This window comes from Pleurodeles waltl, chromosome 1_2, assembly GCF_031143425.1.
Source record: "Pleurodeles waltl isolate 20211129_DDA chromosome 1_2, aPleWal1.hap1.20221129, whole genome shotgun sequence".
Lineage (NCBI taxonomy): Eukaryota > Metazoa > Chordata > Amphibia > Caudata > Salamandridae > Pleurodeles > Pleurodeles waltl.
In genome coordinates, this window is record NC_090437.1 from 1,127,413,528 (window position 1) to 1,127,429,831 (window position 16,304).

The following is a 16,304-nucleotide window of genomic DNA, read 5'->3' on the forward strand; positions in this document are numbered from 1 at the left end:
CTTCTTTGCTTAGTACATTAGCTTCTTTCCACATACCTGTTAGACAGCTCAGGTCCTTGTCAGCAGCTTTAGCCCTCATCCCTAGAGTAAAGAAGTCTAGATGGGGTGGAAGTTCTTCGGCTTACCTTGGAGCCAAGTTATGGAATTCTCTACCTCTCAGCCTTCGCCTTACTAGCTATGAACTTTTCTTTCGGCGAGCACTAAAAACCTGGCTTTTCAGAGCATAACATGTTGGACTACCTCTCAGAGTTCCATTCTCAGCGCTTAGCGGCCTACGGATAGCCATGCGCTCTATAAAAGACTTAACATAACATACCATAACAAGGGAAAGGGCATTTAACAACTGGTATAGCCTAAGGCAGAAGGGCTAGTAGAACATTCCACCCACTGAGGGTAGAGTGTTCTGAACTAAAAGGCAGAGACACAAAGACACACTTTGGAATGCCGAAGCAAAAACCCTATAGCAGCCATTGTTACCGCAGAGACACTCCAATCTCTCCAATGGAGCACCAAACATTCCAATGCTCCAATATAATTTACTTTCACTTTGTGATCATAGAGACTGATATGTGTTTATGATGTTGTGAATGTGCCAGGGACCATATGGATTAAGCTGTGCCAGTGTGAGGTAGTCCACTATTTTTAATACTTAAGAAAAGCAGCCAGGAGATAGCTCAGGGTCAGCATCTCTGCATATTGCACAGGTATACTTGACCACAAGGGAAGATGCTCATGATGAGATTATGGATATAGATCCAGAAAGATGTAGTATACACACGAGGGGTCCTATTATGGATATAGAGCACTGTCTCACTCTGTGCCACGGTGCACACTTAACTATGTGTGCTGTCTGCAGCCTGGGACAATGGGCTGTATCACAGCTAATGCACTGTCCACTGCTGAGCTGTGAACCAGTGCCTGCATGGGGAACAGCACATTAGTGAATGATGGACTGGCTGTTTGAAGCCACCAGTCCACTTTTCACTTTGCAGGTGACAACCCCATCTTAAATTAAAAGAGGGGCACATAGCCCCCTGCAGTTGGTCGCATTGAGTGATCACACTGATTACACCCTCTGGTATGGGGGTGCTAGGAGATCTCAGGGAGACCCTTTTCCCATTTCAGGGAGTGCAACTGAGACACACAGTCAATCTGCTGTTGATATGCTTCTGGTGATCTCTTTGTTGCTGTGCCTGCATCTGTAAAATGGCACGGGCACTGAGGCAAAGAGTTTCCTTATTTGCATGGAGCCATGGCCCAATTCAAATGAAGGGATGTCCTCTGTAATTCCAAAACGTGCAAAAGGTATGCCAGATTGATTCATTTATTAGAGTGAGTCAAACAAATTGTTTTTGTCTGCTACCTTTTTGTTATATGGGTTCATATTTCTATACAGTAAGACGAGGTCTGCCCTGGTCATCACCCTCATTCTACCAATTTATCTTCTAGCAAGAGCTTTTTTGCCTCAGCAAATGGCATTTATTTAATATACATGGAAGCTGGAAATTAATGCACAGAGGGGCTCTTCCTCAAGTGCTCACTTAGCCCTCTCTTATCTAACAATTACATGAAATAAAATTTGAAATTTTACTGGTCTGAAGAAAGATGGATATTGGTGACATAAAAGTAAGTGTGTGTTGCCTTAGGAACAGTTTATCACTGGTGCACTTTTAGCTATAAACGTTTACAGGTAGTAAAATAGCTTTCCTCTATCTAGTACATCCCTAAGATATGCTGATATTCAAGCTGTTCTGGGTCCTTGGTCCTTTTCCTAAGACAAGAACTGTGAGAAGATAATAAAGCCAACTCCATTGTGTCAGAGGCCCTTTTCATCTGAAGCGGGCCGGGTCAATTATGAGTAAGAGTCTGTAAGGTATTCCGTTTTCTCCATTACTACACCAGCCCACAAGGTGAGACTTAAATACCTGGAAGTTTGTTTGACCTGGTATTTTCCTAAACCGTGGTGAGCTGAAAGGATATGAAGTGTATGGGACACATTTGAAGGATTTATGCCTTTTACCACTCTATGAGATACATGAGAATGTTACCTTCATATTTGAATTTATATTTGAAAAATGCTCAGTGCAGATTTCCTTTGTGTTTTTTGGTAGCACTAAGGAGTACTTCATAACCTAAATGCAAACGACACTAAGATCAAGCAACCATGTCACCCTGACCCTACAGTAGTTTCACTGGCTATGTGATGGGTCATTCGAAAAATGGGACCCAAATTCCATATTGGCTGCACCTGTCTCTACCAAACCCAGAAGGGAATTATATCTGCTCATCACTGTCTTCTCAAAATAAGAATAATAAAAAATATAAATACGGTGAAACAAAATTCTTTTCCCATGAGGCAATGCATAGCTTCTCAAAAAAATGAAAACCTTCTTGTTCTCTCACTGCACGTATTGTGATACTTAAAATGCTGTCAACCAACACTCTTTGAGTGCCAAGGATCCATCTATATACTCAGAATAAAATAACATAAGTACAGGTCTGACTGTAGTGGGAACACAAGATTAACAATGTGTGTTCATTGATGTGATGAATATGCAACCTTTCCACCCTGATCTAGAACTTTTCCTTGCCTAGATCTTTTTAACACATGGAAATTTCTCAGCCTCTAATTTGTCAAAGCAGTATCAGAGGCAAGGAATTATTGTTCAGCCTGAGCTTGCACGCTGGAGAAAGAAAAGCTCTGTAAATTCTATGACCTCCCATCAACCATAAAGGAAAACCTTCTACAGCCTGGAATTTGCAGCTTTGGTTCTCTTCATCAATGCAAATAACCGTGCATTCTATCTAACCATGTGAAGCCTATGTTAGATGTCACTAGGGAATCATTCCCTTGGTGAAGTGTGTGCTTCAGAAATGAAAATAGTGGGCTAGTTTTTAATGGTAGTATCTGACCCATTAATCCACCAAAAACAAAGGCAGTTTTGCCATCTGCCCCTTTAGCAGGTTAACTGTTCCTTTAAGTGTACCACAGATATAAGACACAAAGGTTGCAGAGACCTCTCAGGCTTCACCAATGGCCCAACAAATGTTTGAAGTTAACTCCACCATATATTATATGAGCTAACTATTTAATGATTGCCTTTGAAATGGTGGCTGACTCTCAGAGAAAGAAGTCCAGCTCGGTTATGCTGCACTACCGGCATATCAGTGTCCTCCTTAAAAAGAGGCACTGCATCATCACTAATGGTTATAGTCATCAGATGAATCCTCTTGAACAGAAGTTCACTGGTTTTCTTAACATGTTGAGAAACAACCCAGAGCATGTTAGAAAGAGTAGCTATGTGGGCACTGATATATATCCCAATGCTAGGGAAGAATGATCAGATTTGGTGGACCTTCCAACATAGTTTGTCCCCAAAGTGTCTCTGTCTGTGATGGATGCAGTTGTTGATGGAACAAACTCCAGCTCCACATCTCTGGAAGAATATGCCATCACATTGCAAAAATAAACTCTGCCTTCCAATGTCTAAATCAGATCCTTATTCTCAAGAGGGATTAACACCCAACTTTATTTGACTATGCAAATCTTATGCTGGATCCAAGCTTTTTTATTTTTAGGTTGCATGGTGGATTTTCAATTTACTTTTGAGGAGGAACAAGTCCCTCCACCACACTGGAGGTGATCAATCTACCCCATTTAGACATAAAGTTCACTGCCAAGGTGCCAGAGATTTCTACATCAAATTTGCTGTCTCCGCCTTTAGGGTGGAAATTCCATCATGGGTCATGCCAGATGGTGAAATATTTACCAGCAAATGTGAGTTCTTGAAATGCAGGCTCCAACTGGAGGTGCATTTTTGGTGCCTTTACATTAGGTCTTTCTAATATGCTAGCAGGACTGTCAAAGGTGTTTGCATGCATGGGGTCACATTTCTAAGTTTAAAAACTGCCCTCCAGCAGAAGAGAAAGCACAGCATCTTCAGCATCTGGCACCATCTGGTGTTGTTGCCCATGTTAACTGCCTCACCATTGATAAAGAGCACAGGTTTGCTTAAAAATCTGTAAATATATACAATATAAAGAATAAGTGTGAGGCTCTGGAAAGGCCCATTAGCCTGTATTGCAACAGACATGCATACAAAGCACACTATACTTTGGGGCATATTTAAGAGCCCCTAGTGTCACCGGAGCGTCACTTTTAGTGCCGCTCCGGTGGTGCTATGCACTGCACCGTATTTACAAGGTGGCTTAATGCCACCTTGTAAATACAGCCCCTTCACACGCAGCACTTTGCGTGGAAGGGGAGTGCAATGGGTGTTGCGGTGGGTGTGCCACAGCAACATCCATTGCATTTTGACGCTGCCCCAGATTTACAAGTTTTTGTAAACCTGAGGCGGCTCCAAAATCTAACGCCATCCAAGGGGTTGCGTTAGCAGGCCGCAATGAGGAGAAATGCTTTCATTTCTCCTCGATTTTTGCTCTTTCTATGTGTGCTGCATTCTACAGCACACATAGAAAGAGCAAATCGCCATTTACGATTGTTTTGATGCAGGAAGGTGTTCCTTCCTGCACAAAAACAATCTCCCCCTCAATGCAGCCATCTTTGCACAAAGGTGCAAGGGTTGCTGCATTGGTTCACAGCAGGAAATTCAGAGACTGTGCAAGGGGCAACACAGGGTTGAGCTGTATTCTATTAAATATGGCGCACCCCTGCGTTGTGAAAATGAGGGTGCGCAACACTGCCAAATTTGTCACAGCAACGGCACCGTCATTTTCCCTTAAACTGGCCCTTAGTTTGTTATGAAAGCCTGTCACCCTATCCACGGCAGTCTTTAATTAATTAACACTGCCATAAATAGTGGTGTAGCATCTACTCTAGATCAGTTGACTGATCCAGTATTTCTGGCTGAGTGTTTTTGAACCTTGGCAGACCCAATGGAGGACTGGGCGAGGGAGATCCAAGAAAGGCATTTTGATCAAAGGAGGTGTGGATGAAGAATCCAAACATTATTGCCATATTGTTTGTTCTCAGCCTCCTACAAACCGGCTATTAGTCATTTTTGTCTTTAAATCAAACTTACGGTATTTTTTGTCACTATTTTGATTTTTCCATTCACTTTCGGTGACATTAAAAAGAACCCTTGCTAACAATTGTCTCCTTTCATTTTCATTTGAATATTTAAAACTATTCAGCCATTGGTGCACCAGAAAGGACAGAGTACTTTTAATTGGACAAATGCTGGCCACTAAACTAAGTGTCACGTCCTGATGCAAACGTTCACTCTTTTATAACCCGAGCAAAAAAGTTAAACCAGAATGCAAAGGATATAAAAATACTGAAGCGTGCAAATGAATTGCGCCGATTGTTTTGTCAGCGGAAAATTTGGAACTGAACAAAAGAAGAGAAATTAAAGCTTACGAATCACGCTCAGTGGTGAACAAGTTTCCTTCTAAAGTAATAAAGTAGTATATGTCATTTATGTTCCCTCTCTTTCAACATTAAAACTGAATAAATATTCCTCTTAAATAAAATATTAACAGTACCCCAGATAATAAAAGAATGTTGAGGCTTGTGAATCAAACTGAATCCAAAAAGGAACTGACACTGATTCCATTAACAAGCGCCAGGTAGGTGACTCTTTGTTCAATTTATGGGCAATTTGATACATTCTACCCTAATTGTTTAATTGCATTTGCAGCATTTGATAAAAAGCCTACACATATGCCAGCATTTTCAGTACCTTTGATTGCTTACAAGCATAGTGATAACCACACAAGTCTGGTTCCCTGAACCCATAAATTTGACGGTTTGAACAGTAGTTCCTCTTCTTCTGCTATCATTAGATGAAATTTCAATTTCCTGACTAAATGTACTTATTTTTTTTTCAGTGCCCAATAGGTTTGGGAAATCCAGAACAGGACGTAGACTGTGACTTACAATTTAAAGAACTGAAATGAGTTTCCAGATTCTGATCATGTGGAAACTAAGTGAACACAAAGTAGAATCATCTCACGTCATAGGATTGGCTGCCTTCCTCCTACACAAATGAGTGTCTGCCCACTACTAAGCTTGCACATTCCACAATTTCATATACTCAAAGAAGCACATGAAATGCTGCAGGTCTGATATGCAACAAGAGGCTCACAGGGAGTTTTCCTATCATCAATTCTAGAGTTGAGACCTTTTGTTATTTTTTATGTCAGACACGTTTCCATTGAGTTGGGAGAACTGAATATGTTGTGAGCTTTGACTTAACGGCCCTTACCTCTTGTCAAGATAGCATGCCTTCTGCTGAGACGCTGCAAGAAATAAATATTATTTGCAGGTTTCACAAAACCTTGGACCATTGCAAAACAAGTGTGCTTGATCGAAGGGTCCTGCTGAACAAAGAATACTTAGCCCTGGGTGTCAGACCCTGTAGGTGAGCAGCTATAGAGACCCTAAATCCTCATAATTATACATTGAATGTCCGGCTGGTGCAATTCTTAGCAATTTTTATTAAGCGTTTAAAATCATCGCTGAGGGTCTAACCAGGGTAAGGGGTATTGAGGAGGGCTGCTTTATTATTTACTATCCCCCTCCCTATTGTCACCAAAATCACATACCCTACTAATTGCGGTGCGTTCTATGCAGTCAAAGATGTGCCGTAATCTCTTGTATATGGTAGGATTGCTAGGGGCAGGGTCTGAAGACCATTGCTCCCTTTACCGACCTTTCACCTAGTACAGTTTATTGCATGATTAGTGTTTTTTTGTACTTCTTACCCAGTGGTTAACAATGTTTTTAAGAATTATTTATGGTTGGGTTGTTAGAGACAGGACGCGAGGATCATTGAACATTAGAGTTTGTTTCTGACCCCACTGGCCTGAAGAGGGACGCAGTCCATGGAGTATTAATTTAGTCAATTACACTTGCACAATGCACTTTCAGTTTGATGGGTTGCCTGTACGTAAGCTTGCACAACGCAGTTTCTAGTTGGGCTGGATATCTGGGGGATCAGGAGAGGTTTGACCCATCTATTGTTTCAGTTATAATTCTGCCCCTCATGTGTGCAATGCGCTTTTAGAATGACTATTTGTCTGGTTTCTGTATGTAAACACAGACAACACACTTTTTTATTTAGGCTGAGTATATGGGGGCCAGCAGAGGCTTGACCCTCCCATGCTATCATTAAACCACGCATATTATGTGCAAGTGCCCAGGTGTGAGGCATTTGTGGATGGTTTAGCAATTAGTTAGAATTCTTATTCCTAAAAATGGTTGGATGAATTCATTGGTCATTATGTGTGTACCCCAAACCCTGTTATATCTACAAAACCATCACCAGTTACTATAAGAGATTTGGTAAATGGCTGCTGTACATGTAAGCCCATAAATGTGATTTTTACTGTTTTTATTGTATGTTTATGGTTTTAATTAATAATATTTACTCACTTACTTACGTGTGCTTGTGTGCATAAGCCTGGCCACATCAATGGTAGATATTTTTATACCATTTGTGTTCTGTTTGTCCCTACTACAACTGTCTCTTTCATTGGGACCTCTTGTCCTATTTTCTGTTTTCATTTGTTTTACTTTTAAATATATTATCTGAATGCTTTCTTTTTCTTTTCTACCTTGCTTGCTTTAATGTTCTTCTTGTAATTGGATCATCATTTCTGGCCTACTCTATGTTGACTCATGCATAATTCTGTGTGCCTACAGAATATTGACTGGTAAGCATCAATAACTCTATTAGTCATTATTACATTATTAGTGATTTTGTTAAACTGACAGCATTGTAGCAGTTCATTCAACCAGAAAACAAAATACTCAATCCATTAAATTTTCCCTGTGAGCTCACATTAAAAAGGGACCTGTAATGGGTCATGTTTTCATTCACAGGCCACTCAATATAAAACCTCTCCCAGCATCTTGAATGGGTTGGTTTTCTCTGCTAACTGTGAACTAGACAGCTGGTGGATACCTTTGTATGCCAAATGTATTGTGATTAGTAACATTAAAGCCTCTCACTTCTGTCCTGATGCCAGAACTAAATCAGCAAATGACTACAGTCACTTGATCCATTTTGGACCTAAACTGCGGCTCATAATAATAGTAATAAATGGGTAAGCAGGTAGGCAACCAGTCCACTTTTTTTTCTCTGTTGTTGTTAGAAATGGCCCTCTCTGCAGGGCCACCCCAAACCTTTTACGTTTTCCCTCTGCTTTTTGCTGAATTCTTTTTTGCTGGCTTTAGGACTCTGTGCACTTTAGCACTGCTAACCTGTGCTAAAGTGCATGTGCTCACTACATGGCAAGACTGGCATAACCCCATTTGGCATATTTAATTTACTTATAAGCACCTAGTAAAGTGCACTACATGTGCCCTGGGCCTGTAAATTAAATGCTACTGGTGAGCCTGCAGCAATGCTTATGCCCCTCACTTAAGTAGCACTTTAAAACATGTCCCAGGCTGAATGCGATATCACACCGCCATGTCAAGTTGGCATTTAAACCCCTTCAAAACCCTTGCCCAGCCTTAAAAACCCACTTTCATTGGATATAAATCCCCCCTAAGCTACTCCCTAGGTAGCCCGTAGGGCAGGGTGCTCTGTAGTAAAAATATCGGACATGTATGTCTACATTTTACATGTCTTGGTAGTGCACATCTCCCAAATTTATTTTTCACTACTGTGAGGCCTACTCTTCTTATAGGGAAACACTGGGAATTCCTTATTACATTTAATAAGCTATAATTCCTAAATGAGAAGAGGTTGATATGTCAGGTTTTGTACTTATGGAATTGTAATAATAAATCCTCTTTAATGGTAAATTCTGATTTATTGTTACAATTTTGAAAATGCCACTGTTAGAATGCGGACATTTTCCTGCTCTTAGCCCTGTGCGCCTGCGGCCTGTCTCCGATCACTTGGCTGGGATTTGTGTATTCCGTCTAGCGAGCCAGGGAGTGTACAAGGGACTTGATGAACCAATTACATCCTGACGGGCCATCCTAGGCAGGATGGGAGGGAGAAGCTAGGCACAGCCTCACAGTTACACCTGGATAGGCTGTGTTCTGTCTCCACACAAAGGGCTGGATACCCCCTGTGGTGAGTCTTGAGGCGGGGCAGAAAGGGAGGACCTCTGTGCACTTCAAAGGCTTGTTTGAAGTCTCCCACACTTCAAAGACACCACTGGGTATAAGAAGTGGACCTCAGACCCTACCAACCCAGTAGACTTCTGGACCTTTGGATACTCTGCCAGGAAGAGGGACTGGTGTGCTGCTGAAGGACTGCTGCTCTGGAAGAACTGCTTTCTTGCTGTGCTGCCTGCTGCTCTCCTTGCCTAGGCAAGAACTGAACCCAAATCACTTGAACCCAGAGTGAGTTCAAGGGCCAGCTGTCTGGTCTCCTGTTTTCTGAAGCCTAACAGACATAAAATACTTCCAACCAACCCAACTGGACTCTGCCAACTATGAGCCTGAACTTCCAAGTGGTGTCCACCATTCCTGGACCCTTGGAGGTAAATCTTCAGGTGCTGCTCCATCAGAACCACTGCATCCTAGCTCTTGCACTGACAGAACTGGCACATGTCTGCCATTGAGTGGATAAAACCACTGCATCGCTGTGGGAACCAGCACTGTGGTGTTTCCTTTGGTGCAAGGCTCCTGCTTACCCATCGACGACAATGATGAACTCCGCATAGCAGCCACTGTGCTCAATGGAATCAAGGCATCACCTCGATGTGGCCAGCTCTTGCACCCAAACTCCATCTCATCTCAGCTCTGAAGCATCACCACTGCTATGTGGGGAACTTTGATGCATCTGCTTGACTCTGTGAGGAAAATTGATGTATCTCCTTGACAGCGTGGTTACAAACCACTATAATGCTCCTGCACTATTATTCTAAGGTACTTTGGTTCATCGGGCCCCAGTGTGTCTCTGTAGCGGGCCCTCACTCCATTGCCGTTGGTCTGAACTTTTGACTTTTTCCTAGACTGATGCAGACCAGACAGCTGCGGTTGGTGCTTTTTTGGCTTCTTACTGACTTTTCACAGTTTATTATTTAAAAAGTTACTCAAGGCCTACTTATTGATTGTAGTCGTGGTGGCCTTGTTTTATTTATTAAATTATGTTCTATTGTTCTAACCAGCGGTGGTATTTTTTGTGTGGTGTTTTCACTGATTTACTGTTTGAATTGTTGCACAATTGCTTCCTAAGACTGACTGGTCTGTGCCAAGCTACCAGGGGATGAGCACAGGTTAATTTAGGGTGTGTTTGTGACTTACCCTGACCAGGATTGGGGTTCCTGCTTGGACAGGGCACATACTTCTGGCAACCAGAAACCCAATTTCTAACAGTTATCTTGTAAGTACATGTATGAAACGGAATGTTGCATTTGCATCTTGAGCAGCCTTGTAATCCATCATTTCGAAGAGAGTGCCATCCTAAATAACTCAGACCATGCAGGCGTCTAACAATGTATTTTAAAGGTTGTGTTCACCACACTCCTAGCATCTCACAATGCTAATTTGCATTGTTTGCTGGCATTAGACGACTTCTGCAAAATAGTTTCCATCTTTTAGCTTCTTCAAAGACTCCCAGTGCCTTCCTCAGATGGCTGCCAGTAGCTGACCATCTGTCATTAAATTTTACTAGGAGGCATCTCTAGTAAGGCCATTGTGAGTTCCAACAGTCATTCACAAAATGTCACTGTAAGCATGTGTCAGATCTTTCTAAAATGACCATTATGATATTTCTTTTTCTTAATAGGCTTCCTAAGATTATCTCTGCTGCAGCTCAACAGGCCATAGCAAGATCACTATGTGACCTCCTGTTTGCAAGCGTAACAATTTTGGCTACATAAAGCTTCCTGCTGATTTCCATACATACTGCAGCTACCATTAGAAATCAGCACTGATTTCAGACACTGCAGTGTTATCTGACTGAACTCCTCATATTGCTGGTTACAGCTCTCACACATCATTACAAATAAATTATGGACTGACTTCTATACAACTTTACAGAACTGACTAGCTTTCAACTGAATCATTTTTGTAAATAGGCCATTTATGTGTCTAATGATTTAATTATGTTGTGCCTTCATTTACTGCGAACTGTATGTTTGCCAAAATATCCCAGTTCCTCCAATGCCATTTATCAATATGCTCCACTCGCAGCACCATTTTGGGCTGTTCAAACTTGTTAGAGGTTCTGTAAGCCCTTCAACAGTACTGTACATATGGAGGAGCTCTGTGGAACTCCTTCAGTGAGGATTTCAACAGATCCCTGATCAGTAGGATGTTAGCAAAGTCAAACCTACACATGTCAACATTTTGAAAAGAGAAAGAGAGAGATTTTGAAAATAAAATTTGGGGACTGTCTTTTCCCTATAGAATTTAATTGAAGCAGAGGCAAATTCAGGCAGAAGTCTGCTGAAATAAACTATTCTTTCTCTTAAAAATCTGGAAACTCCTGCTTGATTCGGGTATGTTGGAATACATAGAAATTATACATTTAAAAAGGAAGCCATGATTTCTAGGTCTGGGTAATCTTGATAGGCCATTATTAGGGTAACAATGTTTACACTCCTGATGTCTCCCCCAGCGTTTTCTCCTGCAGGACAATTTACACTAATTCCCACTAAAATTCCCAGTTTCCCAGCACCAGCTTCGAACTGTATGGTAATCTCACACGTCACTATTACCAGTTCCGTATATTATTGCCAGTGAAGGATTACCGAGAGAGTTACCCAGGGCCACTCAGAATGAGCTCCTAACAAGGAGCATCACTGAGATGAAAATGACACAGTAAATTTAAAATAAGCTCCCAGCTGGAGCTGATGAACATGAGTTAAAATTTAGGCTGGAAGAAAAATAATTATTTGCTTTTTTTGTACCCATCATGACACTAGTTCAAAATATATATCACGATCTAGCTATCCTGTGTTATTTTAATTCGAAACAGAGAATGAGATACACTTTATCGAAATGTTTTTGTAAATTTCGGAAATGTATTCTCAAGTGAACCTCTCAAGTAGCCCTTCTTTTTAAAAACTCTGTTCCTTTTAAATGTCAACATTTCCATGCACTGCTTTATATTTAGCTGCGATGCTTGGCAGCTGATGTAATGCTGACAATGATTGCTTGTGGCTAACTTTCATTATTGTTTTGTCTGAGTGAATGTCTTCAACAGGAAGTTTGAACTTCTTTCTCCTTGCCGAACATGTGACCTGTCAGGGTGTTCCTATGTGCAGATATAATTCTCTGTTTTATCTGTAAAACATGCATTCCTCCTATAAACCATTTTTTGATTTGTCAATCCATCGGGAAGCCGTGCAGTGTGTATATTTGTTAAATATTGAATACCCCATTTATTTCTGTGCATTGATAGGCAGTCAGAATCATCTTGGGTTGTTCTGTGTGTTGCAGTGACAAACCTCATGTATTTAGTGGAACTCAGAATGTGGTTTCTACAGGAGTCAGCAGAGCACCTTCATTTGACCTTGATGACTTGAAGACAATGATTTATTTAATCTAAAATAGATAAAAGATATAATAGAATAATGAAAGTAAAACAATATCAGGTAAAACAATATAACAATGCACAAATAGTGAAAAAATAGCAATAAGTAATAATGCATTTACTTATAATTAGGAAACATCAAACATGTCAAGCATTTGTCAACATTAGAAAACATTAAACATCAAAAATGTTAAGGCAACTTAGAAACTTCGTCAACGAAAATCTGATGGGGAATATATGATCTAGATTTGTTGTTGAATAAAACAGTAACAGGCAACAATAGGGATACATGCTTGATAGCTGAAGCAAGCAAGTATAACACAAGCCCTATCCAATCTGTGGTAGTAACAAACAACAAACCACTTTGCCTTGTATGCTATTTCTTTGGATGTTTCCATTTTTTTGTAATTTGTTCAAAGGCAACTACCAGTAACAAATCAACAATTGTAATAACTGTTTCCAGTCATGAGATAAATATCCCAAACATTCCAAAAATACATTCTCATAGGTAAAAAGAATGTTAGTTACAAAAATAAGATTAATTTGTCTCCAAACCTTCATCCAAAAGATAAGGGTGTAGTGTCGTGAAAAGAACATGTGTTTCAAATCAGTCAAAGTACAGTTGCAGGTCCAACATGTGGACTGTAATAAATAATTTATTATGGTAGATTATTAATCTAGTAGGATCCTATTATAATTACAAAATAATTAACATTAGTAGCTCCAGAAGATTTACATATTTTTGACCAAATCTTGTTCCACATATGTATTGACAAGGTAGTGCTACATTCTCTTTCCCATAATAATTAAAACTGTGTTTTTCTCTGTGAACATTAGAAGTAGTGAAAACTCTATAAATAACGATGATGCTAGCCCATGAACATTAAACAAGAGGGAGGTTATCAGTAAATAAAAATAGCCATGCTATAACATTGTAGTTAATTTGAATAAATTAAAACAACTGTGACTAAATCATGAAATTATTTCTCATATGACAATGGAAATTGGAAACAGGACTGTCAAAGAAAAATCATGTGTTTTGGATTATGTCTATAGTTAATTTTCTCATAACAGACCTTTATCTCTCTGTGGGTGCCAGAATATACAGAATATTTGTTTATTAGTTATCTTGATACAATCGGTATACAAGACTGCCAACTGCAGAAAAAGATCCTTGCTGTCCTGTTGTAGGAAGCACAAAGTTTGTAATAACCTACAAGCGTTTTAGGCAATGTGATGGATCTCTAAGTGAATGACAAGAAAGTAATGAATGAAAAGGGTGAAATATAATGTTTTCTACATCATATGAGGTATTTTCATTGCTCAACTAGTTTGAAGATTGATTTAGGAAAAAATAAATTATGATAAATATGGAAGTCTGGAAAATTAACACCCCATCTTGGTTATTCTGCTTCAGAATAGAAAGGGGAAAACAAGGTTTTTCCCATTCGACTCAAATGCCATTAGAAATCAATATAATTTCTTATAAGAGCATGCCGGATTTTCAATAGGAATATGAAAAAACAGAATCATGGGTACTACTATAATTGTAATAGAATGTTAGCGACCTCACCATGATATATCGAGAGGAATTCATTTAGTGATTATGGATTTAATCTTTTCAGAAAAGACTTTAAAATCTAACTTGGCAGTTTCTTTACCTGAACTGACAAACCACAAACCTAGGTATTTGAACTTCCCTGTTATCCATTTAAAATGATGACTAACACATAATTTGTTTAATGGAAAAATCAGTTTGATTTATAACTTGGCACTAAAGAAACATTTACCTCAGCCATAAAAACTGTAATAATTTGTTCCAGGTTGCATAACAATAACAAAATATTGTCTACATAAGCCAACATTTTAACTTGTTGATCACCATACTTAAAACCTTGAAAGTTAATGTTTTGTCTTAACTTGAATAAGAAAAGTTGTAATGCTAAAATGAATAATAAGGATGATAAAAGACAGCCTTGTCTTACTCCTGTACATAGTTTGAAAGAAGAAGAAATTAATTCAGTGACAAAAACCTAGGTGTGAGTTGACAAATATTACATTTTAATTAAATTAATAATGATAATTTCAAAACTAAAATAAAACCATGTTTAGGTGTGAAACATAAAAAATAATCCATGCAATCAAAAGGGTTTTCTGCATCCAGAGATATTGCAGCTAAGGGAGAAGTATGTGTATTAGATTTATTTAAAATATCAATCTAATAATTTCAGAAATTAATCTACCTTTGACAAAACCCAACTGCTCCTTTCCTAGCAGTTTTTGGTAAAAGAGGGTCTAATCTAAAGGCAATGATTTTACCAAAGATCATATAATCTGTGTTCACTATAGGCATAGGTCTATAATTTGTAAACTTTGTAAGAGCTTTATCTTCCTTAGGAATTATACATCCTGGAATGAGCCTTTAGCTTCGTTATTGAGTACTGAAATACTTCCAGTAATCTGAGGAAAAGTAAATCAGAAAAAAGTAAACAAACTTCTATGATACATCCATCAGGACCAGGTACCTAATTGAATTAGACACTATAATTATTTTTGTTAATGAAATATCAGCTTCGGAAGGCAACACATCCTTGTAAGTATTTTTAACATATCCATGAAGTATTTGTATTATATTTTCATCTGAACATATATTTTCAAGGGTGTACCAGTCTTGTTATTTTTTTTTTTGTATCAAGGATCTCAGAATCCGTGAAACTAATTTACCATTGTCTTTAAAATAGAGTTCATTTGAACCTTCTCTTTCTCAATTTTGAGCTAATTATCCAGAAGCTTATGTGTATTGTTTTGTCCTGTCAAATCTTACAGTAGATCTAAGTGAAAAAGAATTTTCATTTTCTGTAGATATTTAATAAAATAAATTTTGAGTTTAATTAATTCATCTAAACACATTTTAGACTTAGATGAGAAGTAAGTATGCTCCAATTCCTTAATATTTTTCATGATATCAGTAATTTTTTTAGCAGCCACTCTTTTCGTTTTGAGCAAGAGTCAATGATGAAGCCTCTGACCCTGGCATTAAATATATACCATTTCAGTAGTACTGAATCACCGGTCATACATGAAGAAAAAAATGCTTTTTTTAAAATGTTAAACAAATTAATAGATGTAGTATCTAATAGAAGAGAGCAGTATTAAGCCTCCTTCTTCTATTACCTTTGGTAATAGATAGAAAATCAAGGTCCAATATAATCAAAGAATGATTAGGGACTATTTTAGAGTCCATTTCTTCATTAATTGTATGTTGGAATAAAGGTTTTGTTACAGAACTTTGTAAAACATTGACTCTGAAAAATGGACACGTTAAAAGAAAGCATATTCTCTAAAGTGGGGTTACAAATGGCTTCATTATGAGGCTGGTGGTCCTATGGCTGCCAGCCCCGCAGTGGCAGTCAGACCGCTGCTACTATGGCAGTCCAACTGCCACATTACAAGATTGATACGTTCGGGAGGAACGCCACCGCTAAGAGGGTGGTGTCCTCCCTGTGAGTTTGGTGGTCCCGTGGTGGGACCGTCAACCCCATAATGAGGCCCAAAGTCTTTAAACATCAGTAAGCTCTGTCTAAGATATAGGCCCTCATTACGAGTCTGGAAGTCACATGACTGCCAGACTCACGGTGGCAGTCCCATCGCCAACAGGCTGGCAGTGGGACTGCCACATTATGACTGTGGCGGAGCCGCCACTGTCGGCACTGTCGGACCACCAACACTGCCAGGCTGCTGAAAGCCAGAAGCCTGGCGGTCCCGGTGGTCCCAGTGGTCCTGGTGGTTTTCATCCTCCAGAGCGGCGCTGCTTGCAGCGTTACCCTGGGGATCATG

The 16,304-nt window shown here is 39.5% G+C and overlaps 1 protein-coding gene across 1 annotated transcript in view; it reads right to left on the reverse strand.

Annotated features, from left to right (window-relative positions):
- C1QTNF7 (C1q and TNF related 7) overlaps positions 1 to 16,304 on the reverse strand; it is a 148,066-nt gene that overhangs the window by 57,190 nt on the left and 74,572 nt on the right. The window contains exon 2 of the mRNA XM_069202630.1: positions 12,382 to 12,478. The gene's annotated coding sequence lies outside the window, so the exon portion shown is untranslated. The remainder of the gene's footprint in view (positions 1 to 12,381; positions 12,479 to 16,304) is intronic.